We start from the raw sequence: 25,015 nt of genomic DNA, 5'->3' as shown, positions 1-25,015 counted from the left end.
CAGATCTTTTTCTTCCAGACCCTCCCAATCCTAAAGAAATGAACTAAGATCTGAATAGAAAACATTTGTCATCTATTGTCTCTAAGGGCAGCCACTATAAGACTTCAAAAGAACTTTGGTCTCCACAATCTTTATCTTAACCTGAACATTCCCTTTCTATCAATCCCAGGTCTTTAGACAAACTCAACCAATTGCCAACCAGAAAATGTTTAAATTCACCTATAGCCTGGAAGCCCCTGCTTTGAGTTGTCCCACCTTTCTGCACCAAACCAATGTATTTACTAAATGTATTTGATTGATGTCTCATGCCCCTCTAAAATGTATAAAACCAAGCTGCATCCTGACCACCTTGGGCACATGTTCTCAGGGCTGTGTCATGGGCCATGGTCACTGATATTTGGCTCAGAATAAACCTCTTCAAAAATTTTACAGAGTTTGTATCTTTTTGTTGACAATATGCACTATTCCAATCTTCATTAATATTTTTTCAAGAATAAACATGTTTTCATTGTGCTCACAAAAAAAGAATATTTCAATAATCATTATATAAAATGTGGCAATCTAATGGCAAATAGTTACCACTAAATTTATTACAGTAATGATTATAGATTTAGTTTACATGAACAGTGTTACCTTGAGCTCACCCTCCTTTTCTTGTTATAACCACAACGGGTTTGTTGCCTGATGCATGGCAAGTCAATACATTGAGACAGTGTGTTGCAGCAGAAAAAGGGGTTTAATCATAAGGCTGCCAAATGAGAAGACAGGAGGAAACCTCAAATCCATCTCCTCTGGGAGTTTGGGGCTAGGGATTTTAAGGGGTTTGGACCAATAGGGGACCAGAGGTGTGGAGATCCTTGATTGGTCAAAGAGTGTGGGGTGAAGTCACCAGACAAGGAGATGAAGACCCTGTATTCTCATGCTGATCCTGTTCCTTCGTGGGGGTCTTCGAATAGTTAGAGTCAGCTGTTCCACTGGAATTTAGGATCTGAAAAACATCCTAAGCAATTCTTAAAATCCTCATGATTCTAACATCAGAGATCCTATCTATAGGAACAAATGGTCAGTATGTAGTGCTAGGTGACTTTCCCTTCACTTAGCAAGCAGCCACGAGGAGGTGGACCAACATGCAGCCTAATGAATACTTAATTATAACTATATTTTTGTCTAGAACCCAGCATGTAATTCTTGTTAACCCTGTGTGGGTGGTTTCCCTTCCACTATCTTTGATTATATGTCCTCTCCCTTTATGGTTCTCCACTTACATGCAGATAACAATTAATTAGCAGGTGAGTTATTTTAAATACAAACTTTTTTCCTAGAGGGTGAAATGGCTACAATTCTAGGTTCAGAGAGGTTGCCCTCCATTTAAAATATCCCTTAATCATCTAGAATTTCACACACACTGATCATTTATGTCTAAGTGATAACAATTCATCACTGGCATCCGCAGAAGCTGAAAGAATCTTAGATTTTTCATTGATTTGATAAATATTTATTTGGTTCCCATTTCATTCCAGATGCTGTGCTAGGCATCTGTGTTACAAAGAAAAATTAAACATAGTATCCAACATCAAATAACTCATTCAAATAGAGGAAGAGTAACACACTTAGGAAAATGCTAGCAGCATACACAGGTGATTCAAGGAACACAGAGCAGTTTGTCCACCTCCAACCAGGGGAAATAAGAGGAAGTTGAGTCCACTGTACTGAGCTTCAAAGGATGAACTTAACTCAGCAAGGAAAAGTGGGGGAAAAGAGGTTTTTTATTATACAGAAATAGTGGGTCTCCTTTAGAGCTAGAAATACTGTTAGATATCATCTGTTTCAACCAACCTCCTAATTTTCCAGATGAAGAATGTAATATTTTTGAGGCATTTTCTCATTAATCCTCATTAATCTCAATAATCTCATTAATTATAATGTTTTTTAGAGATTTTAGAAGCCAAATATTATGTTAATTTTTACAAAGAGGGAAATTGTGGCACACATATCAAAAGTTATGTTAATTTTTACAGACAAGGACATTGAGGCATGCATATAGAAAGTAACTTGCCAAAAGCCTTTAAAAAGTATTTGATGAATGGCAAGTAGGTATCTCAGGTTGAAAGACTCTCACCCAACTATTAATGCTAAAACAAATATTATTTGTACATGAAAAAAAAGAAGACTGGGTTGAGAATTTGGAGCCCTGACATTATATGTTCTATGATTTTGAAAAGGCTCTTTCATATTCTCACTTGTAAAATGAGACAGTGGCATAAGACATCATAAAATTCTAGGGTCATGTTGTCAAACTGTCAGAGGCATTTAAACCAGAGCAACTCCATCTTGAATAAGGACAGGGTAAAGTGAGGCTAAGACCTACTGGGCTGCATTCACAGGAGGTTAGGCACACTAAGTCACCGGATGAGATAGAATGTCAGCACGAGATACAGGTCACAAAGACCTTGCTCACAAAACAGCTTGTGGTAAAGAACCCATCAAAACCAAGATGGCAATGAAAATGACCTTTGGTTTTCCTCACAGCTCATTATATGCTAATTATAGTGCATTAGCATGCTAAGACACTCCCACCAATGCCAGGACAGTTTACGAATGCGGTGGCAATGTCAGGAAGTTACCCTATATGGCCTAAAAAGGGGAGGAACCTTCAGTTCCAGGAACTGCCCACCCCTTTCCAGGAAAACTCATGAATAATCCACTCCTTGTTTAGCATATAATCAAGAAATAACTATAAGTATACTTAGTTAAGCAGCCCATGCCACTGTTCTACCTATGGAGTAGCTATTTTTTATTCCTTTACGTTCTTAATAAACTCGTTTTCACTTTATGGACTTGCCCTGAATTCTTTCTTGCACAAGGTCCAAGAACCCTCTCTTGGGGTCTGGATAAGGATCCCTTTCTAGCAACAAAACTGCATTAAAAATATCTGTTGCTTGAGTATGGTAAATATTCCAGAATTTGTCCCAAATCATCTGAGATTAAATATCTCCTTTCATTAAGTTTTTATTCCTTAAAATGTTTAATTCCATGCTTCTTCTTTCCTAGATGTGTCTCTTTTTCTTTTTCTCGAAACCAAGCTAAGTAGTCTGAGCTATGATTATTAAGCATTTAGAAGATCCCCAACAAATGCATTCCATAATGAAAAAGCACTCTGAACATACTTGTAGCTACATAACTTAAAAGCACTAAAACCACAACATTCGTAAAATTTCAAACTTGAAGTCGTAACAACCCACACAGAGAAAAGTAAAATCACCCCAAATGTGAAAGAAAGTGGCTAAATATTAATATGATAAGGCTTTAAATTATACATTTGAAAATTCACCAAAGAAATTTTTTTCTTCTCACTTTGTAGAAAAGTCCTATTTAAGGTCATGTTTAGACAGGTTACCTCCACCAGACCCTAACTTCATGCATTATTTCCCCATCAATGTTTTTAGTCACCACCTTCTTTTCCTATTTATTCACTAAATATCCTTTAAGTTCTTGCAACTGTAATAGGCTCATTGCCTGATGCACACCTCAAGTCAATACACGGAGACACCAGGTTGCAGCAGAGAAGAGGTTTAATCTTAGAGTCACCGAATGAGGAGATGGGAGGAAACCTCAAATCCATCTCCTCAAAGAGTTTAGAGCCAGGGATTTTAAGGATTTTGTAGTGGGCCCAAGTGTGGTGATCATTGATTGGCTGAAGAGTGTGGGGTGAAGTCATGAGACAGGGAGATGAAGAAACTGTATTCTCATGCTGATTCTCTTTCTCTGTGGGGGTCTTCAAAATGGTGGGAGTCAGCCATTCTACTGGAATTCATGATCTGAAAAGCATCTTAAGCAATTCTTAAACAAAAGCCTCATGATTCTAATGTCTGAGATCCTATCTGTAGGCACAACCGGGATACAAACAGTCAGTACCTTGTGCTAGGTGACTTTTAGCAACAAGGAAGTGGGCCAAAGTGCAGCCTGATTAAGGCTTAATTATAACTATATTCTGCCCAGAACCCAGCACGCAATACTTGTCAACACTGTGGGGATGGTTTCACGCCCATGTTCAAAACCCAATGGTAGAAGCAATGCGCAGCGTGCTCCCATGCCTTCCAAGAACATGCAAAGTACTTGAAGAGGCAGGATATACCTTAATGAAATCGTCACTAAATTAAGAAAGAACACATAATAAAATTGAAAAGGAATGGGACAGACCCTAAGTGGCATTTTTGAGAAAATGGTAGTGAATGTGCTCTGGAACAGTGAGGAAACGTTCCACAGAGGCAATAAAGTGCAACTGATCCCTGTAGGATGAATAGGATATGGACAAAGCCGTGAGAGAAGGAAAAACATATTCCTGGTAAGAATGGAATACTACAAGCAAGGATTTGGAGATGAGGATAACCGAGTTCCTGTTTCTGCCCAATTAAACTACTCATTCTTCAAGGCCTAATAAAACCCTCCTGTTGGGAATAGGCCCCCAAATCTGGCCATAAACTGGCCCCAAAACTGGCCATAAACAAAATCTCTGCAGCACTGTGACATGCTTGTGATGGCCTTGACGCCCACCCTGGAAGGTTGTTGGTTTGCTGGAAAGAGGGCAAGGAACACTGGCCCACCCTGGGTGGAAAACCGCTTAAGGCATTCTTAAACCACAAACAATAGTATGAGCGATCTGTGCCGTAAGGACATGTTCCGGCTGCAGATAACTAGTCAGAGCCCATCCCTTTATTTCGGCCCATCCCTTTGCTTCCCATAAGGAATACTTTTCGTAAGTCTTCTGACTGGCTTGCTGTCAATAAATATGTGGGTAAATCTCTGTTCGGGGCTCTCAGCTCTGAAGGCTGTGAAACCCCTGATTTCCCACTCCACACTCTACATTTCTGTGTGTGTGTCTTTAATTCCTCTAGCACCACTGGGTTAGGGTCTCCACAACCAAGATGGTCTCAGCACCCTCCCACTGGCCAGCCCCAATCAAAATGATTCTAACCTCTGAACTACTTTTATTAATTCATCTACATAGCTATTAATAGAATGCTCCCAGTGATGGTTGATTCTATGTGTTAACGTGACTGGCCACAGGATGCCCAATTAAACTTTATTTCTGGGTGTTAGGATATGAATGGGTGGACTCAGTAAAGTAGATTGCCCTCCCCATTGTGACCTCATCCAATCTGTTGAGGGTCTGAATAAAACAAAAGGTGGAGGAAGGAGGGATTTACTTTTTTTGCTTCCTGTCTGCCTGCATGAGCTGGGACATCTTATCTCTCTGGCCCTAGAACTGGGATTTATACCAGTGACTCCCCTGGTTCTCAGGCTTTCAGACTCAGACTGAATTACACTGTGGGCTTTCCTGGGACTCTGATGGCAATTTGTGGGACTTCTCAGCCTCTGTAATTGTATGAGCCAATTCCTCATAATAAATATGTGTATTTATTGAGGCCAGAAACAATACCCCAAAATGAAGCCGTAGAGGCAAAAGTTTTTCTCTGACTTTTCTTGTCCCCCCGTCTCCCTGTCCCATTCTTCCCTAAGGCTAGCCATATAAACTAGAATTCTTCTTCCCCAAGGCAAGTCATGGAAACCAGGACTCCTTTTCCCCTAAGCCAGCCATAAAACTGAAAAATGGGATCTAACTTTTCCTCTGCTCTACCTGTGTAAAAACTGGGCCTAGAAAAATTATTTGACCTACCTTGTTTGACTGCAGGTTCTAAGACCCACATTCCAGAGAGAGTCCTGCCCCATCCCCAGAAGGAAGGAATGCTGCTCAGAGAGGACAAGAAGAATCTCGACAGACAGGCTTTGTGGAGTTTTCCCACGCGGGCCATTAGCATTAGATAATACGCTTTTTGTCCAACCGTATTTCTACAGGCCTGTCCATATTCTGTTGAACCTAAGCATAAAAATGGATATTTTCCCCCACATCTTTGGGTCTTCATTCTTATGGTTCCTGTGTATACATGTAAAATAAATTCATATGCCTTTTCTCCAATTAATCTGCCTTTTGTGAGTTGACTTTCCAGCAAACTTCACAGGGCCAAGAGGAAGTTCTCTCTTGGCCTCCACAATATCCTACTGGTTCTCTTTCTCTGGACACCCTGACTAATATACTCCCAGACTAAAAACTCCAGGTGGAATCTCATGAGCACATGCAAAGCCTTCATACCTGCTCTTCTATTTCTGTAATCTAAGAATGGACTGAACATTAGGACAACCAACTCTTACACTATATGACCAAGCCCCATCCTCCCCTTCTACTGAGTACCCTATTAGATCATTCCGTTATCCCTTGGATTTACTGATATGTGGGGAAAATTCTTGGCTAAGACTTAGTCACCTGTGAGCCATAATTGAAACATCACCAAATGGTATGGCTTTCCTTTCTATGGAAGCTATTATTTCTTCCATTCTCACCAATTCAGTTCAGAATGCTGTAAACTCCTTGCTCCCTTTTGCTACTTCTAGACTTTCTTCCTCTACTATCACTAATATTTTTGTTTTGAAGCCTATATCATCATCTTAAGTCCTTTTGGAGCCTGGCTTAATGTCAGAGTGTCCTAGAAGCTTTTACCAACTTCCCAGGCCTGAATTACATACCTTTCCTTAGACTCTTGAAAGACTTCATAGTCTCATTATCTTTGCACTAAAAAGGTGGTTTAACAATTACCTATCCACTTGTATGACTCCCCATCAGTGACTTGAGGGTAAGGACTGTGTCTTCTTATCCCTTGTATCTTAACTCATAACATAGCTTCTGATTCGGAACACTGGAGATGCTCACAAATATTTGCTAAATAAATGAATCACTGAATCCTGCATTACTGTCTTCCTATTCTCTTCAAAAACATTCTCTCACGTCCCTCTTTCCTCAGGAGTGTTAGCACCTGAATATCAATCCTCTTTACTCCCCTTACGATTTTCCATGTACAAAACTTCATATTTTCTCTTATCTGCATTTACTAAATCCTCTCCTAATTTTCCCTACTACTTCCCTTCTTCTCCAGAGCACCTAGCTCAGTGCAATGAACTTGAGAGGCACTCAAGAAGTACATATGCCAATGAAAGAGTACCATCAGACTCAGGGGCAGCTCTGAAGTTCTGGGGCTGAGCTGATTCAGTAGCACATCTAATAAAGTGTCTTTGCTGCCACGAATGGAAGTCTACCAGTTAAAACTTTCTCACTGAATGTCCCCTTTCTTTCTTCTCCCTCCATATACCCATTTTCCTTAGGGTTTCCAGAGAGCTAAACAAACAGGAGCCAAGCCCAAGTGTGACTGGAAACAGCAGTGATACATGCCCAGCTCAGAGCACAGTTGTCAACTTTATGGCTCTACTTTCTTTGTGTCTTCAGAAAGCTTAACACTTAGTCACTGTTTATGCTATATTGTAGCACTTATGCTAGATTGCTCATTTTTTCATCCCTTATTGTCTTTGTCATGGTTGACCACAGGGTGAGCCATAGCAGATACTTCAATGCTCCAGTGATGTTGGACTTGGGCTATATGACTTGCCCTTAATGATGGAATGTGGGTGGAAGTGAAAGTGTGTCAATTCCCACCTATAAGCATTGCATGTTTCTGTTTACACCTTTGAATGTATGCCACCCTCCATGAGAAGAACAAGCCACAGGTAACCACTGATCTCAGAACAAAGAACCTTTGAAACAGACTTGAACTCAACCCACAGCCTAAAACAGAACCACACTAGCTGAACTGCAGAGCAATGAGCAAGAAATAAATCATTGTTATTTTAAGCCAGTGAGATTAGAAGGTTGTTTGTTGTGCTGCATTACTGCTATGGGAACCTAATTCATACACTATGCTTGTTGTTTGTTCTCTAAATCTCTGAATTATAAAATACTGGGCTCTGCCCAATGACATACATATGAGGAAGGGTAGAATCCTGTTTGTAAAATACATGTACAATCTAATATTTTAGAAACATTTCAGAAAGGAGTGGTCCTATTTACGAATTTGGTTATTGTTATTCTCATTTACCAGGGTTGGTGTTGATCATTCTCTTCTAGTAATTGAAATGGCTAAGGTTCTGTCTGCCATCTTTCTCTTCCTGAATACATTTGCTCATAATCATGATTATAGCATTTTTTATGTGAATGCTCAGCTCAAATGATACCCATAAACTTCAGCTGCATTATGTCTTTGCTCTCCAACTCAGGTTTTTTAAGATTTATGAAGAGCCATAAAGAATTTGATTAGCATTAAAAATTCATGATGTATAGGGATGAACTGAACACTGAAATACATCTACATTTTCAGGCTGAAGGTATAAAATTGACCTAAAGTATTTTGAGGTTAAAAAAATGTAAGGTCCTAATCTTTGACATCATTAAAACTGCTTTTTTTTCCCCCTTTTAAATTTTCATTCCAAGATGAAATACAGGTTCAGATTCCATATAAATTTGGGACAGGTATCTTGGGGATTAAGGAGCAGATAGAAAACTTGAAGTTCAAAATTGGATCCTTATTCAACCTCTGCTTTACTGTATGATACTTAAAATATTGCTCTTTCATTGCTAAAATGGGTTGATTTGGCAAAACATTTCCGTCAGCAGTGTCAAAGCTATTTGAGAGACAACCTATTCAGGGTGTCTTTATTTTTTTTTAATTTTAAGTTCAGAGGTACATGTGCAGGTTTGTTGTGTAGATAAACACACGTCATGGGAGTTTGGCCACCCAGGTATTAAGTCAAGTACTCATTAGTTATTTTTCCTGATCCTCTCCCTCCTCCCACCCTTCCCCCTCTGAAAGGTTGCAGTGTCTGTTGTTCCCCTCTATGTGTCTTTAGATATCTCAGAGGTAACTGAGGTTAAAAATTCTCAAAATATTGAAAAAAGCTATCTTTAGTTCTATTTAATTTTTATGATTCATGCATAAAAACAGAAACATTTGCATTGTTGATTTTATGTGATATAGTAAATCTTAGTGGGAATAATCCAAATTTCAGAAATAATTATGGGCTTCTTCCTACTTCTAGGCTAAATAAAATTTATAAGCTACTCAACCTTTCTGAGCCGTGGTCTCCTCATCTGGAAGAAGGAATAACAAAAGCACCCACAGGCTTTTGTGTGGATAGAAGTAGAACTATTAGTATGTTGTATTAAAGCACTAGGTCTGGCAAACTTATAGCCCAACAAATGAAAACTATTATTTATTAATAGCAGGTTAAAATCACAGAACAACAATAGTGTGTCCAAAGTCTGAGCCTTTGGTGTTGTGAGAAATGGAGAAATGGAGCTACTTATATAGGTAAACAAACAGGAATTACCTATTGGCTATTGGGACCGATTACCCCCATATGACTCTGAGTTTATCTTCGTGACAGCTGGGGAACAGCAGAGCAGAGAGACAGAAGGGCTTTCTTTGAAACATTTTCTTAAGGAATCAGGAAGAGCAAAACAAATAAAATACATAGAGTCTTCAATCCCAAATGAATTCCTTTCCACAGGGTTAATAAAAATAGGATGCCAGGCTCTGGACTGAAATACCATTAAGCATTAATCAAGCTGCCCTCTGACCCACTTCACCGGAGCTGCTTACTAACCAAAAGTCTCATAGGCTGGGACATAGGTCACTAACTTCCTCGTTGTGTTTATAGATAACATCTTGAGTGTCAGAAGCCTAAGACTTTTTATTTGAGATGTTTTTTAGATTCTGGATTCCAGCGAATGGCTGATACCAACCAGTCTGAACACCCTCACCAAGAAACCAAATCAGCAAAAAAAAATGCAGTTCCTTCATGTCCCCATCCCACGACTTCACCCTGCATGCTTTGATAAATCACTGACCTCCACACCTCTTCCTACCACTCATTTAAACCCTTTAAAATCTCTATCCCCGAATTTCTTGGGGGGTAGCTTTTTGGCTTCCTCCTGTCTCCTGATTTAGCTGCCTTGCAGTTATACCTCTTTCTCTGCTGCAACTTGGTGTCTCAGTGTATTGACTTGCCACACATTGAGTATACGAACCTTGCACAGTTACACAAATGTCCTGCAAACACTGGCCCCAGCATGAACTAAAGTCACCAGGACGGTTTGGCCTATTCAACAACCACCTCTTTATTCAGCCACATCCTCTAAGCTCAGTTCCACCTGATTCTCATTGTCAAACTTAAAAAACACTAACCTTTATCATAGTGTCAATAACTAGAACTATCAATATTTAATACCTACTCCGTGCCAGGGACCATACTATTCCCCTGACATATTATTTTTAGACCTTCCAACCATCCTGAAGGAATGCTATCATTCCAATTTTAAAGATGAAGAAATCGACCGTCAGAAAAGTGAAGGTTTGCTAGGTTCATATGGCAAATAAGGAACAGAGCAGAGATTAAAACCCGGGTTAGTCAGACTCCCATGCATGTGTTTGTTCCACAAGGCTGTACATATTCACTTTAATAGTACAGTAGAATATAACAGAGTTTGGGGTTGAAAGTTGAGACTTTATCTAATCCAAGTCTGCTGTTATAGATAAGGAAACTGAATTCCAGATCAGAACATCCAAGTGACCTTTCCAAGATCACAAAATAGTAAGATACAAAACCAAGTTTAGAATTCTTTCCATAATATCTTACTGCAATCTTCAGGAAAATTCTACTATAAAGGAACACATTGCCAAGCCAAATTATGCTGTTTCCATGACTCCCAGGCACATTGAAGACCCTTCTCTCTCTCTCTCTTTCTCTCTCTCTCTCTCTCTCACACACACACACAAAAGAAATGTGGAAAGAACTGACCTCTGCTACTTGCGGGTTGTACCAATGAAGTCTTACGAATAAAGTAAAAACTTGGCTATAAAACTTCTCAAACAATACTGTTATGAAGATTTTTTAACTGCATTTACTTATTCAGTGGACTATGACATAATTTCAGGCAGTTACCACAGTTTTTATAAGTTCCTGCTTGGAAGACAAGAGGATGAGCTTAACGAGGTGCAAAGAGTCAATCTATATTTCTCATCTTGAATATATGTTATTGTAAGGAAGCAGAGATTTGAGTGGGTGGTAGGCACACTATTGAATTGAAAACAACCAGCTTCTCCCAGTTTTTCTTTATGATGCAGGAAGTCAGCTTATAGTGGCTTCACCTAAAATGTAACCATCCTGGTGACTGTTTCCTTTCACAATCACCTCTTGCACACTGAAGCATGGTTTCTGACGTCATGCTGACTGCTTCAATTTGCCAACATAACTCTGAGGCTGTGCTCTCAGGCAAGGGGCCAAGAAGGAGGCTATTTTTCCCTTGGTTACCATACTGCTCTGGATGCGTCATTTTGCAAATTAACAGCCGAGGTCAAAAGCATTGCCTCCATGCTGAGCTATAACAAAACACGTTTTGAAGGTTGCTTTAGTCTGACTTCACAACACTTCAATGCTGATATCCATGAGGCATAGGCTACATGCTTCTACTTTGTCTAATTTGACTTTTGCAGGAACTTTCACAAATGCTAACTGCATTTCATTCCATTTCATATTAATTGCTAGTCAAATTTGCAAGAGAGAAAATTAAAGAGGACTCCAAATTCTAAATTATTATTGAATGTGATTTTTCCAGATTAGGACATAAAGAGTCCTGTTAAATACTTTAACCCTTTGGGAATATGAATGCCAGTACTCAGTGAATGGTCAAAACTGTGGATCTTGAAGATCCTGTTGCCTTCCTCACTTGTGGCAATGATTAAACAACACAAGAGGATGGAGTGCAGTGGAAAGGTATAGATACAGTTTTCAGGCCACATGAAAGTTCTGAGTAGGCTCAATTAACTAAGTTCTTTAAGCAAAGGCTGCAAAGAAAGGAAAGCAAGCCTTCTGCTTTTTTGAATGATGTTTCAAAAGACACTCTTCCTCAACAGAATGAACACATCACTATGAATTCTAGACTCTAAGACCCAGATACTGAGTGAACTAAAACAAAGGAAACATGAAATAGTGGCTCCGACAGTAAAGTCTTGATGCACCTTCAAACGAATTTGTTCTGAATAATACATCAAGTACCTAAGAACTCACATCTTGAGCTATTTTTTAAAAGTACATTGTGAAGTGCAAAGCATCAAGAAAAGCAGTCATGTTGCCCGACATTTTAGGAGGATGGCTATTAAAATAAAGTTTCAAATTTTTTTGGATAAGTACAGAGGAGAATTCCTGAGCTATTGGTTGAACATCACAAGAACTTTCTTGCTTTTAGATCTCTGAAGTTCAAAGACATGAGTCTATTCCAGGAGTATTACGGCTGACAGAGCTGCCACAGAAGTGCCTCTGAATGAATTGTACTGAGAAGTAAATATGTAAAGGAAAGAACAAAGGGCATAGTCCATTGATAGACTACAAGCCCTGAAATATACATAGATAGCCCCAATAACCCCTTCTAAGCAATGTCAAAGACATGTTGTATATTGTAACTGCGGGTATTTGAAAAGAGGTGCTTGATGCTTAAAGGTAGATCCTCACGGGTTATCAAAAGCGCTCTGAAAATGAAGCAAAAGCATTTACAGGTTCTAAACTGGAAATTAATAGCTCTGAATACAAAAACTGAAGGAACTTTAGCCCATGATTCGACAGACATTTAAAGCTCTATCGCATGATCTGGGGATGCAGAAAATTAGCACATTCTGCTTGGGGATACATGTAAGATCTAACAAAGTGATTTTTAACATTATAAGAAGACTTAGCAGCATGTAGCAAAGATGCAGTTATGAGGAAGAGACCCTAGATAGGGTCTCTTCAAGTGATGCACATCTTACAAAGGTTTTTCTTAACGGTCCTTTGCTTGTCAGTATACTCCCACTTCACTAAGTGCCCCTTCAGTGCTCCAGTCTCTTACTTTTTTTTTTTATTATAGTTACCTAAGGGTAAAACTAGACTATGAACCCTTTGAGTGAAGAGATTGCATCTTAGACATCTCTCCCCAGTGCTAAGCAATGCTCCTGGCACATGATATATGGTCAATTAATATCTTCCAAATTTGAAAAATAGCTCCCCCATGGCAGACATCAATAAATCCTTTGATTTTATTCTCACACTATCAAAGAGAATTGCAAGTTGAGTCTACAGAGCTCATGGAATAGGCAGTACTATGAAAGTGGCCAAGATTTCTTTTCAGACACTTGTAACTGCTTTCTGAGAATAGTGGAGTGCCACAAATGTCCCTGTTATTATTGACTTCAAGTGGCTTACTAGAGTAAATTTCACATGAGATCATCTGTGTAGAGTAATTCCCAGAAACACAATTTTTATCATACTCTATCCATGTGGTACGAAGTGCCTGGATAGAACTAACATAGATAATAACGGTTCAGAGGTAGCATCAAAATAAACCCCTGTGATAAAAATAATTTCCCAGGGTCTCTATCGAATCATAGATTATAGATGCCCAATGTAGCCTTCTTCACCCTCAGGAAACAATTGCTTGATATTTGAAATACAGTAAAAAATCAAACAATATTAAAGCAGTGGAAACAGTTCCAAAAATTACATTTTTAATCGATTAATTGACAAAGCTTTCTCATTTCTCCCCATCCTCATAATAACTTCTGACATTCCTTTAGCCTTGCAAATTTAGCAAATACTCCACTATACACTATTTCATTCAACCTTCCCAAAAATATTGGGAGGTAAGGAGGTAGCATTATTTCCATTTTCAAATTCAAAAAATGGATGCCTGAGAAGTAGAGGCATTGACCCGGAGAAGTAGAGGAATTCACCTGGTGGTCGTCTCTCATCGCAGAGCCAGTGTCCTTTCCACCACTGGCTGGTATCACTACAGTTGGTCTGTGGGCACCTTGCCTGCTTCAGCCTAGTTGAATGACTATCCAAGCCATTTGTTACTAAAAGAATGAAACTAGGCACCCATACACGGTTTCTAGAACAGAAAAATACAAAAAATAAGAACTGTGTTAAAGAGTTAAGAAAACCACAGTCAACACGGAAATAAAAGTAACTCTAGGAAAGCTCAGAAATTCTCCAATAAAAAATAGCAAATCATCATCAATAGAAAAGATTCACATATTTCAACTCCTCAGCCATGATCATCACCAGGCCACAGAGAAACAGTATATCTCCCTTCAAAGTCATCATTCTTACTCCTTGAAAACTATCTTCAGTACCCTTTAATCTAGCGATTCCCAAGGCAATTAAGATTTCAGCCCCTTTTAGACATACTCTTTCTTCCCATACCACTCATCTCTCAGACTGACAGTCAAGTCTACAATCTTTTCCAGCTACACAGCCCCACCTGAAAAAACTAAAGGCTCTGGAGATAGACTTGAAACTCTGTCTAAGAGGATGGGGCCCCAGATAAAAATGTGGCATAAATTCACCATCATGACTGAAGTGCGTGTCATTTCAACTTCCCAGTGCCTATCAGAAGTACACTCAATAAAGGTTGCTTGACTCACAATCAAGGGGCTAGAATGTGTCCTCAGTATGTACTCATCACTATGTTCAGCAAGCCAAGCCTTACGGACTGAGATTATTTTATTTCTAAGGATTATTTAGGCTTTGGATAACTGAAAAATAATGTAGATATGAGTGAGCCTGGCCGGGCGCCGTGGCTCATGCCTATAATCCCAGCACTTTGGCAGGCTGAGGCAGGCAGATCACTTGAGGTCAGGAGTTCAAGACCAGCCTGGCCAACACGGTGAAACCCCATCTCTACTAAAAAATACAAAAATTATCCGGGCATGGTGGCTCACCTGGAATCCCAGCTACTTGAGAGGCTGAAGCAAGAGAATCACTTGAACTCGGGAGGCAGAGGTTGCAGTGAGCTGAGATTACACCACTGTACTCCAGTCTGGGCCATACAGCAGGACTCCATCTCAAAAAAAAAAAAAAGATATGAGTGAGCCCACTTACCAAGTCTTCCTCACTGGCACAACTGCAAATAATGCAAGATTTTATATCTCCAGTTGCATTGGATTTTAACTCAGGGCACCATTAAATAAGACGTGACTTTTTCTTTTCTTTCAAGTAATATATGCACAAGGGTTAAAAAAAATCAGGTAATAGAGACAGGCTTATAACACTGTCTCTTACACCACTCCCTACTTGCCCTCAGACACAACTACTTTTAACTATTTCTGAATGTAAAGGGAATACTTTCTTTTTAAAATTTTCTTTTAATTTTGCTTTATTTTACTTTATTTTGAGATGCTGTCACCTAGGCTGGAGTGCAGTGGTGCAATCTTGGCTCACTGCAGTCTCTGCCTCCTGGGTTCAAGTGATTCTCCTGCCTCAGCCTCCCAAGTAGCTGGGACTACAGGCGTATGCCAGCATGCCTGGCTAATATGTCATTTTTTTTTTTTTTTTAGTAGAAACGGGGTTTCACTATGTTAGCCAGGCTGGTCTTGAACTTCTGACCTCAGGTGATCCACTCACCTCAGCCTCTCAAAGTGCTAGGATTACAGGCGTGAGTTACCATGCCCATGGTGAAAGGAATACTTTCCCCCTGCCTTTTTTCCAAGTTACTTTTTTTCATTGATATGTTCTGACTTTTCATTGATGTGTTTCCTGTTCTCACACTGGGCCCAGACATCTTACTCAAAGTAAACTGTTGGTTTACTTTTCCCTCTATTTCAAGGATGGACAGAGATACCTTTTCTTTCTCCTCATCTCAGGTAGAGCAGGCTAGTATTTTTCCTAATGGTTTATTGCTGAATGTGAAGAGAAACCAAAGGAGAAACAAGCAGGAGTAACACAAAGAGCATAAAAGGGAAAAGTTCACAGTGCAGATTTCTGAAACTGAAATATCACTAACAACAGCAAAGAGACTTACTGAGCCCAAATTTTCCAAGACTGACATAAACATTCTCCAGCCAAGATTGAGGCACAACTTGCAGGTAACTTGCTTTTATTCCTTCCTTTTCAGTTTCCCATCTCCAATGTTGAAAAGCATCTGGAAGCCACCTCATTATACGTTTTGTTCTTTTCAGTGTCTGATACCAGCTTCCTAATCCCTGGTTCAAAAACATTTTCCCCAAACTGAGTAGCTTTGACTAAATTCCTTGTCTCACAGCCCTTTTTAGAATAATGTTGATTGACATTCCTGAATGCAAATAGATAATCAAATCATGCCTCGGCCAAGGTTATTAGTGTTTTTCTTCTCAGATTATCAATCAGATACCTTAGTTCCTCTCTACAGAAGCAACTTAGGAAAATAACCAGTATCATTATTCAAGATCAGCATATAAGTGTAAGTTGACAATAGCACACATACAGTCCTCTCACATCTACACACACACACACACACACAAACAGTGATAATGATGGTGTGGGTGGTGGTGGTGATGATGATGATGGTGGTAGTTGTGACAGCAACCAAAACGCATATCATCCTAAAAACTAAAAACACTGAAGCAAATAAGACATGCGTCCAGGATTTCACCATCATACTAGTTACCACATTTGATCTTTTCATAATTCCTCTTCAGCAAGTAGCTGCACGAGGTTATAGAAGAGAGAGACACAGATGAACCACCACATGCGCAGAGAGAGGAGAGAAACACGGGTCCTCCCGACTCAGTGAGAAATCTCCTCCCCAGGCACCTGGGTCCCAGCTGAGCCATCTCTTTTGATGGTGTATTGATGCCCTGCACTGTTTCTTCCTGCCTTTTGAAAGATACAATATCAGAACTGATTTTTATGAAAGCACAATTGCTTCTTAAGCAGCCCTTAAGATCAAGAGAATTCTTCTCCACTGGGCTAAGGATTACCTGGGCTTTGGATAACTGAAAGTTATATAGTTTGCAGAAATCAGAAAGAGAGAAAACAACTCAAGGATTGGCTTCAGAAAGAATAATTCAAACAAACTTTATTTTTTCCACTTCTTGAGCCATTGTTTGCTTTTTTCCCTTCTGTGGTTCTATTTTTATCTCTTCCTATGATGCTTCTGCATTATCCTACAACAAAGATTTAAATATTTCTTTTAGGTATACTTTACACATGGGAAGCCTGGACTAATGGAGAAGTCAGATAACCCTGGGGGCTGACTGTTAGTAAAACTTCAGTAATTAAGACTAGCAGAGGAAATTTGGTTCATTTATTCTTAAAACAAAATATTGCTGTGTATCTGTTACAAAAGAATCATTTTGCCAGATACTACTTAAAGAAACAATTTTTTAAACAGAATTTTCTAATTTATTAGGTTGAGAAAAATTTAGTCTCAGAAAACAAAGCAGCAAAATAATCCAGATGTTCTTCAGTTGGTAAATGGATAAAATATGTTACATCCAGACAATGAATATTATTCAGTGATAAAAAGAAATTAGGTATCAAGCCATGAAAAGACATGGAAAAACCTTAAATGCATATTGCTGAGTGAAAGAAGCCAACCTGAAAAGGCTACATATTGTATGATTCCAACCGTATGAAATTCCGGAAAAGGTAAAACTATAGAGACGGGAAAAAACCCACAGAGGGGAGGAAGTGATGAATAGATGGAGCACAGGTGACATTTAGGGTAAACTATTCTGTGTGACACTATTGATAGGGACAGGAGGCAGAGAAATTCTAGGCAGAAAAGGGTGAGTGCCTGGCGAAGCCCCACCCTCAAGCCAAAAAGCTTGAGATTGCAGCCCAAAGTGAGAATTTATATCCCTGTTTTCCCGCTCAAATGTTGCCTTTTCCAAAACCACCCATGGCCCACCCTGCCCCCTGTCCTGTGTCTATAAAAACCCCAGACTCAGCCAGCAGAGAGGAGAAGCAGCTGGATGTCAGACTACACCTGGATGTTGGAGAGAAGCGGTTTGACTTCAGAGGTACAGCTTGTTGGTGTAACTTTGGAGAAGAATCCAACCAGAGATGGTCGTACTTCAGGGGAAGATTACCTTCCTGCCTCATCCCCTTTTCAGCTCCCCTCAGAGGTGCTGAGAGCCACCTCTGTCAGCAGTAAATCTCTCACATTTACCATTCTTTGATTAGTTTGTGCAACCTCATTTTTCCAGGATGACTGGGAGCCACAAGTGCAAATGCAAAAAGCTGTCACACTGACACTTTGCCCTCATGAGAAAAGGCAGAGAGTCCACTGAGCTGTTAACACTTAAGCCATCTGCAGATGGCAGAGCTAAAAGAGCTCTGTAACACTATCTCTGGGGCTTCAGGGGTCACAGGCACCCCCGCCAGACACTGCTATGGGGCCCACACAGAGTTTGCTCCTGCTGGTGCCTAAAAGCACTCACCCCCACTCCTGCACCTGCTCACCTGTGCGCTCCCTCCCACAAGGGGTGGAACACAACAGGTCCAAGTGAGTGGAACTTGCCTCTGCCAGCACTGACGTAGCCAGCTGGTTCCAGTGCTTGTGCACTCCAGTTCCCACCTCATTCACTCACGCGCTGCCTCCCGCAAGGAGTTGAGAGCTGTGGGCTGAGTAAACAAGGCACCCTCTTTGTGAGTCCCATAAAGGGATCAGGGAAATATTATGCTTCACTATAATGATAGATGGATATCACCATACCTTTATGAAAACCAACAGAATGTACAACATCAACAATGAACCCTAATGTAAACTATGGGCTTTAGGTGATAATCACATGTCAATGTAGGCTTATTGATTTTAACAAATGTGCCCCCCTGGCTGGAGATGTTAATAGTAGTGGGGACTGTGTATGTGTGGGCAGAAGGAAGTACATGGGAGCATTTGGTATTTTCTGCTAGATTTTGCTATAAACCTAGAGCTGTTCTAAAAAATAAAGTTTATTTTTTTAAAAAGTAAAATGTTAAAAATCAGTGAATGATTAAAACATTTTTTGAACATTTTAATAGCTCTAATAATGACCATATTCATTGTATGTAAATACATATCATCGAATTAATTTTCAAAAAAAAAAGTAATCTTTAAAAAAGGAAAGTTTATCTTCCTAGAAAGTTTCATCCATTGCAACATGATTTATAAAGGTGAAAAATGAGGAAGTAAAGATGATTAGTCAAAGGGAGGATTGAACTGCAATGCAGTTGCAACAGAGGCCACAGGAGTTGCTCTGGAGCTGAGTTGAACCTGCAGAACTGCCCAGAATTTAGGTAATGGGGCCAAGCCTTTACACTATCCATTGAACAATCACCAGATGCAGGCTGCTCCTGGGGAAGTGGGAGAACTTGGGACAAGGCAACTCTCTCTGGAGGCTACAGGAGGGGAAAACCCAAAGAAGGCCCAACTGCAAGTTGGCAAGTCACCAGTACTCCTAAACAGCTTGAAGAGGGAGGCTTCTGTCTTAGGTGGGAGGAAGGTGAGATATGGGAGGCATAGGTCAGCTTTCACAACAAGGTGGAACGATTAACTAAATGTGAGATGTAAAATTATAAGGCTCCCAGAAAATAATGTAAGAAGCCGGGTAATCCCAGCACTTTGGAAGGTCGAGGCAGGTGGATCACATGAGGTAAAGAGTTCAAAACTAGCCTGGCCAACGTGGTGAAACCCCGCCTCTACTAAAAATACAAAAATTAGCCGGGCATGGTGGCACATGCCTGTTATCCCAGTTAATTGGGAGGCTGAGGTAGGAGAATCGCTTGAACCTGGGAGGCGGATGCTGCAGTGAGCCAAGGTCATGCTACTGCACTCTAGCCTGGGTGACAGAGTGAGAATATAAAAGAAAAAAAGAGAAAATAATGTGAGAGAATATCTCCATGACTCCAATGTAGGGGATGGCTTTTTAAATAGTACCCAAAAAAAACACTAAATATAAAGGGGGAAACTGACAGATTGGGCTACATCAAAATGCACCATTAAAAGAGTAAAAGTGCAAGCCACAGGGTGGGAGAAGAAAATGCACAACAACATATAAGACAGAAAGAGTACTTCTATAAATAGCATCCATAAGTCAATAAGAACAGTAACCAAGTAGAAAAGCAAGCAAAATGCTTAAATGGCAAAAGAAAAAAATCATATATATATGCACACACAGATATCCAAATGGGCCAATAAGAATATAAATGGGTATATTAGTGATCAGCCAAACGCAAACTGAGACCACAATGAGATGGCACCACAAATCCAAAAATTGCTAAAGTGAAAAGCATAGGCAATTCCAAGGATGGGGGTGGGGTATATGGGGCAAACGAATTTCTCACATATTGCTGGTAAACCCACAGCGGAAAACAACTTGGCAACATGACTAAAGTAGGATGTACATATAACCCATGAGGCAGCAATTTCTCTCCTAGGTATATACCCTCTACATTCCAGTTTAAACTGCACCAAAGTTTCTAGCTGTTTGAAAAGATATAAAAGAGAGTTCTTCCAATATAAAACTTGCAGTGTAGGGGGCACAGAGATTGAGTATCTACAAAAGCAACAACTCGGTCCACCAACACTCAACGTGGCTCTTCTAGATGTACAGACAAGCAGAAGTCTCGAATGTCATCGGCGTGGTATCTGTCATGACTCAGGTACAGGCTTCACCTGAGATAAACACTTCTCAAGAGTCTTGTGATCAGAAGAAATTGTAAATCTGTGGCCAAAGAAATAGGTGTAGAAGCCTTTGGTTCTGTTAAGTGCAAAGGTTTGTTGGCTAGGGCACTGTTCTATTCTCTAGATGGCTTCGTTCTTAACAAAGATGTGTCTTCCATCTTAAAGCTAAACACAGGTCTGTTCCCAAAAGATGAAGGGTTAATGATCAGAAACAGTGGTGAATATAAGGCACTGTGATGTGCTAGCTAGCAAGCAGAACTGCGAATACCAGGATCTATCAGAAGTTCCAACTAAACCCATTCAAACAAAGAAATCGCTGACTGACACAACTCGATGTGCGCCCACTGCTGGTTAAAGGCTACAGAGTCAGTAAGCTCTGTTCATGAATCTTTAGGCCTCAGCAACCTAAGTAGGAGCAACCCTAGAATACTCTGGGTAGGAGCCGGAATAGGTCCAGGCATCACTGAAATCACCCCTGCACCTGTACTTGGCTGAGTCTCAGTAACCATTGTTTGTAAGCCACATCACTACTTTATCCACCACGAGGAAAGGAAAGGGGGAAAATACTTCCTATTAAACAATACCAGAACATTTATCATAAGAGGCATCCCAATTTAAAGATGATTAAAATGTGAGAGGAAAAAATATATGTCTTAGAATAAAATGAAACATGATAAATTTTCCTACACTCCAGATTGGAATCTGTTCCCTACCTCCCGTTTTAAGAGCTGGGAATTCCATTTGTCTTTCTAGAGTCTGTAAAACAATGATTTAGCTACATTTGTTTCTATGAAACCACTAGTGCCTATTTTCTGCATTACTTTTTTCCCTGAGGAAATGTATCCTCTTTTTTTCTTTGTTCTCCATGTTCTCAATTATTCTCAGCTCCTTCACAAGCCTCATATTGTGTTCTTTGGACAAAAATGATGTTCTTAAAAACAATAAAGTAAATATGCATGTGTCATAAATATGTGACTTCTGAAAATACTGTGGAGAGAAGTTTCTTAAATGGCTGCCAAAATGTAAGCATGTAGATACGATGTTAATCACGAGTGTGATAAACCAGCTACAATTCAGAAATTACGGTTTGCTCCTTGGAGCCTTCTCTTAATTCACAGAAGTATCATACGTAGAACTTAAAAGAAGAAAATGCAAGATTCATTTGATTGAGAATGTCCAGAGGATTTATTTCACCCAATTCAGATTTTATGCATGTTGAATGATAAAAGCAACACTATTAAGTACCTAAAAAAAAAAAAAAGATGAGTATGCCTAACTTGTTTTATGTTGCATCTAGGTTAATGCCTTCTGTTGCTGTTACCTGGTAAGGAAAAAAAGTGAGTATGATAAGATAAAAAACAAAGAAAGGAAAAAGAGGCAGAGAAAGAAAGGAAGTGAAGAGAAGAAAAAAGGAAAAGGAAAAGAAAGGAAGAAAAGGAAAGGAAAAGAGAGGAGAAGAGAGGGAAAAGAACAGAAAAAAGAAAATGAAAGAAGATACTTTTGGTAGAACAGTTTGATGGATTTTCTTAGAACTTCAACTTTTCCGGATTTGCATTTCTGCTTAGTTTATATAAAAAAAGAACCTTACAGTTTATAGATCTGAAATCACCACTCAGTTGTCAGCAGAGCTGTCCGCTGACCTGTGTATCCTCAGCCTCAGCACCATGCACATAGGGATGTCTGAGTTCATTAGTGGTGATTAAATTAATAAATGCATAGGTTTCCTGTTAGCCTTCCTTTTATATCTTATTTATTTTAAAAATGTGTCAAAGGTTTGTTTGGTCATGATTGGGAGTTATTTGTTTGTTTTTTTCAAATATTTATGAACATTTTTGTTTTGGGAAATGGGAATAAAATAGGAAACCAGACAGAGAACATTTAAAGAAAGGAGAGTAAAACAAAAGAGAAATGAGTTTTCAGCTGCAGGAGGGGTAGCGTAAGTGTGAAGGAATTTGTTCTCACAGTGACAGAGAACGGGATCGCATAAGTTACTAATGGCTATGTTCTGATGAGTAGCTAAGTATAAGCCAAAATTAGACCAGAGAAGTGAAAAGGGCTTAGAAAAATGGATAAAAAGGAAAAAGAGAAAGGTGAAATTGATGTTACAGCAATTCTAAAAATCTGGTAATTTCAGAGCTGAAAGGGCTCAAGTCATTGATCAAACCCTTCATCTTTCAGAAAGGAAAGGAATGAGCTGCTCGGTGTCCCTGCCCAGCTGCCATCAGACACTGCCACTGGGTGACTGTGGCCCCTCCGTCAGCAGGCTGTCCCAGAGGAACTGGGAAGCATCTAGATCAGAGCTTCCCAAACTTTACTGTGTGTATAAAGCACTGGGATCTTGCTAAGATTGCGCAGATTCTGGTTCAGTAGGTCTGAGATGGGGCTGTAATTCTGCATTTCTGTCTAACAAGCTCCTCCGGGGGGCTGAGGCTGCCAGTCCACGGACCACACATTGAGTATCAAAGTTAGGACAGTGGTTCTCAGAGCAAGGGCCAAAGACACCCAAGCGAGAATTACTGTGGTACCTGTTAAAAATGTGTATCCATCACAGCCTGTAGAAATTCTGAGGCAATTAATGGCTATATTCCAATATTCCAATTTTTAAAAATATCTTGTGTAATACTTTAAAGTATCATGTTTTACATTAAAAGCACTTAAATACATAATCTAAAATTTAAATCTATTCTTGACACACACTGTCTTAACTCTTGCCTCACAATAGAAAAAATAGTAATTTATTCCTGTTTTATAAATAAAGAAACGTTAAGAAAGTTAAGTATCTGACTCAAGGATCACACAACACAGCCAGTAGTCAGTTGAGCCTGGATTTGAACTCAGATCTGTTTGACCCCTGAGATTCAACTTGCCACCACTATGTTGTACTTGCAATCATTACTTACCCCAATACTGAATTAAATTTATTAAAGCGTTTATTGAAATATGTAGACATATATTTTTTAAATGATTACTAGATTTCACGCTATGTCTCAACAGCACTTTAACAAAATGTCATCTATTATTTCCACCCATTTCTGTTTCTGTGCTATATTTAAATAGAAAAACTTACCAGAAACAAAAGCACTCATCTTTCTCTGTACTGATTCAGGGCTGGAAATGGGCACGTTTATACTGATTTGTGTACATTGAGAGTTCAGTAGTCACTCTAATCTATCTCAGTTTTCAGATATTTTAAAAAACAGTCCAGTAATGATGCAATGTTGTCCATATTGTGTCAAGGGGGAAAATATCGGAAAGACACTCCAATGTGTGATGGGTGTAGAAGTGGGGATGGGGTGTACACATAACGCTCCACATTAACCTACCACCTGAGAAGTTGTTCTTGAAAAGCTCTCCAGATGAACTTGGCATTAAGTGTCTATTTGAACTCTGTTGGGGGTTTTTAGTAGTCCTCTCTAGCAAACATGAGACCGTTATGCTTCTTAGATTGTCAACTCTGATTACAGGATGAAAGCTAAACAGCTTCTTTGACCAAATTGCATGTTGGCAACTACAGCTGTGATCCACTTTTCAATGATTATTTCAAAACCCATTAGAATGAAGAAAATCAAGAGAGGGATGTTCATCTGAGACTGTGGATGTAAAATGTCTTGCTCTTAGATATACTGACACTCTGTTTACAAAGGCAAACATACAGTACTACGGCTCATGCCCTGAACAAAAGACAGTATGTTTCACAAATAAAGTTACTTTGGTCATGACTTGCATGAAATCGCAGTGCTTTCATCTGTATTTTCTTATTCTCAGTTGATAATATAACTCATAGCTGACAAAGGATTTGTCAAGCTTTTAGTTTCCGTTGCGTAGGAAACCAGATTTATCAATTCTTGTGTTGCATTTGCCTTTGAAACATTTTTTCCGTCTTTAAAGGTAAATCCTACATAGAAACCTCAAAAGATGTGAAGTCAATTTTCCACTCTTTCAAGTACAAAGAAGACCTGTGGTTAGTTGACTAATAAAGCATCATTCTTTTCAAAACTACTTGCATCTTGTCTTTAAAAATACTGCTGAAAAGGTAAAGAAGAAAACTCAGAAATTAAATATTTCTGCACTGTGGTACCTGGCTTCCATAACAGTAATAGAAAAATGACAAAAAATCCACTTATAATTTGGTCACCAGTTTTTACATAGAATTTTTTTCTGATTATTGTCACCTGGATCGAATAAATTCATCTTGTTTTGTTTATTAATGCAAGATCATTCCTGCACCTTCATTCAATTGCAACAGATTACAAATAGGGAGTCATGAAAACACACAACTGTAAAAACATATTGAATTGTGATGCCTAAAAAATATGCTCAAAGAAAGGTAAAATCTTGGACTGCAGTATCACCCAACCAGTATGTAGTGAATAGGAGAGAATAAGTGCCTTTTAGCAACTTCAAAAAAATCTCTTGAATGTGAAAACCTAATGGTGTGATTTTTCTTCAAAATGAAAAAAAAATGACTTACTTTCTAGGTTGAAAGGAAACAAGAAGTCACAAAAAAGCACTAAGAACTATATATATATATTTTATGTGAAGTTTACTCTCTATAAAGTTTGGATGAAGACATTTTTTAAAGTATTACAAATTGATCAAGAACAAACTAAAAAGCAG

At 39.2% G+C, this 25,015-nt stretch overlaps 1 long non-coding RNA gene across 1 annotated transcript in view; it reads right to left on the bottom strand.

Annotated features, from left to right (window-relative positions):
* Positions 1 to 14,421: 14,421 nt before the first annotated feature.
* The window catches only part of LOC129394624 (uncharacterized), a 193,695-nt gene continuing 183,101 nt past the window's right edge, over positions 14,422 to 25,015 (bottom strand). The window contains exon 4 of the long non-coding RNA XR_010110150.1: positions 14,422 to 14,815. This is a non-coding gene — a long non-coding RNA (uncharacterized LOC129394624). The remainder of the gene's footprint in view (positions 14,816 to 25,015) is intronic.

This window comes from Pan paniscus, chromosome 17, assembly GCF_029289425.2.
Source record: "Pan paniscus chromosome 17, NHGRI_mPanPan1-v2.0_pri, whole genome shotgun sequence".
In the NCBI taxonomy this organism is placed as follows: domain Eukaryota; kingdom Metazoa; phylum Chordata; class Mammalia; order Primates; family Hominidae; genus Pan; species Pan paniscus.
Note: the sequence above shows the minus strand (reverse complement) of the source record. Positions and strands in the feature narration are given on the sequence as shown.